Source organism: Lolium rigidum, chromosome 4 (assembly GCF_022539505.1).
Source record: "Lolium rigidum isolate FL_2022 chromosome 4, APGP_CSIRO_Lrig_0.1, whole genome shotgun sequence".
In the NCBI taxonomy this organism is placed as follows: domain Eukaryota; kingdom Viridiplantae; phylum Streptophyta; class Magnoliopsida; order Poales; family Poaceae; genus Lolium; species Lolium rigidum.
In genome coordinates this window covers 22,087,489-22,089,471 of record NC_061511.1, presented here as the reverse complement: position 1 = coordinate 22,089,471, position 1,983 = coordinate 22,087,489, and the positions used below count along the sequence as shown (strand labels likewise).

Sequence of the window (1,983 nt, the reverse complement as noted above, 5' to 3'; positions counted from 1 at the left end):
TTATTTCATCACTTGCACATTTGTCTTTCATCGCAATGTTTAAGTGTACCTATGCACGATGTTTTAATAACTTTCAAATAAAACCCGTTGCGCTATCGCGCAAATGGCGGAGGCTAACCATAGGGTTTGGCTTATTTTAGTACCGAAGGTTGGAGCAGAGCTCTTGCATCGAGTACAATCGTTTTGGGGATTGGATGACCAGATGGAAACGCCCCTCGGAATAGTTTTGGGGATACATTGCGCTATCGCGCAAATGGCAGAATCAGAGCAAAATTTAAATTATAAGTTTTAGCTTATTTAGTATTAAACATTAGCTTGAAATTTAATAAATGTTTTAGTATAATTGTAGACACAACATTCTATCAAGGTGTTGCAATTAGATATGACAATTTCAACGCAAAGGCAAAAGAGAAATAGTAGGTCATATAAGTATTTTTCAAGGAAAACCCCACGACCATAATACTTAACAAGGAAGATTGCCACGGCGCGGCCGTGCGAGGAGAATCTGGACAAACACTTTTACGCAGATCTGGTAACGGTCAAGGCCGGAAGACATTTCTTTTGGAAACTGGAAACAACATACATAACATTCAACCCGAACAACAGAAATCAAGTGCAACTGAAATTGCACAGAAGTTCAAAAAAGTAAAAAGTTCAAAGGGAACCCAAGATAACATGTAGACCCAATGATCGGCCCCACACTCAGATATAACCAATGGACAGGTAAGAAAGAGCAATACCCAGAAGAGTCATTAATTTTACACTTGATGTACCACCCTTGCAGACAAATGTGTTTCTCACGATATTGAAGAAATTCCTAACTCAGTTATGGTACATACATAAATATCCAATGCTTATCTAAACACAACAATCCAGGACCAGCACCATGCATTCAATCCAAAACATGCACACACAACATGGGCATGCATACTGTTATCATCCACACATCACATATGTTTCTGTCATTCACTCTGTAAACTGACTCTAAGAGGCACTGCTCAAACTGAATTCTACACAATCAGATTCACACCTTTTGAGTTGGTTGTGCCACTTGCCTGCTTGGGAACATCCACGGCAGGGCACCACCGTGCATGCACGTTGTCGAGGTGACCCTTTGGCTGTCTGGCCCATCCTTTCTCTACGTCTAGCTTTGGCAACCATCCTATCTCCTATATACCTACAGTTTACTAAAGCTAATATCAGCCTAGCTAGCTAAATATAATCAAGCTCCAATTTAAACTTTTTTTGTGTTAGCAAATGGTGCAGTATGCTCAACAGAAAAGAGGTACGCATCAGTACATCAGTCAGCAATTCAGGGTTAATTCCACTCTTAAGTTAAATGAACAAACTCAATCGGTAGTAATGCAGAGAAAGTATCAGATACTACGGAATGGGAGGGAAAAAGGAAATTCATTTGAGTAAATTTGCAGTAGACATACTTAAGGATTGCAATAAACGAAGCTGTAGAGATAGAGAGCAAATGTTCAAAACATCAATTTTGCATTAACATTTGCAGTAGGCATACTATAAGCTCTGACCTGTTGCAACACAGAGAGGATTGATAATCGCAAATATTAAATTTCTTCTCTCAAGAAGAGTTCAAGCTGAAGGACTACCGACAGTTCTATCCTCAAACTACAAATATGTAATAAGATTGTACTACCGTCAGTGTTGCCATGTGCACAGAGGAAATCACAGAGGAAAACCATTAGCAGGATGAGACGCACTGCATGCCACGACTTCTCCATTCTTTATAATAATTTAGGACAGTGCATTTGCTCTTAAGAAATAGATACATGACACAAACTACACAATATTGCAAATAATCTAAGAGAACCATGAAAGGTAGCTTGGATGGCACCTAGTTCAGGAGATTGCCTTTGATCTACCCCTCACGAAAATCAAATTTTCTCAGCAACAAACAACTTGGGAGCATAGACATAACAGATTGTAAAAGAATGCTCATGGATTAACAAATTCTTT

General features: G+C 39.0%; 1 long non-coding RNA gene across 1 annotated transcript; it reads right to left on the bottom strand.

Annotated features, from left to right (window-relative positions):
* Positions 1-869: 869 nt before the first annotated feature.
* LOC124708887 lies at positions 870-1,590 on the bottom strand. The gene is made up of 2 exons (XR_007005361.1): positions 1,440-1,590; positions 870-1,177 (listed from the first exon to the last, which is right to left on the bottom strand). It is a non-coding gene; the product is annotated as an uncharacterized LOC124708887 (long non-coding RNA).
* Between the last annotated feature and the right edge of the window lie 393 nt (positions 1,591-1,983).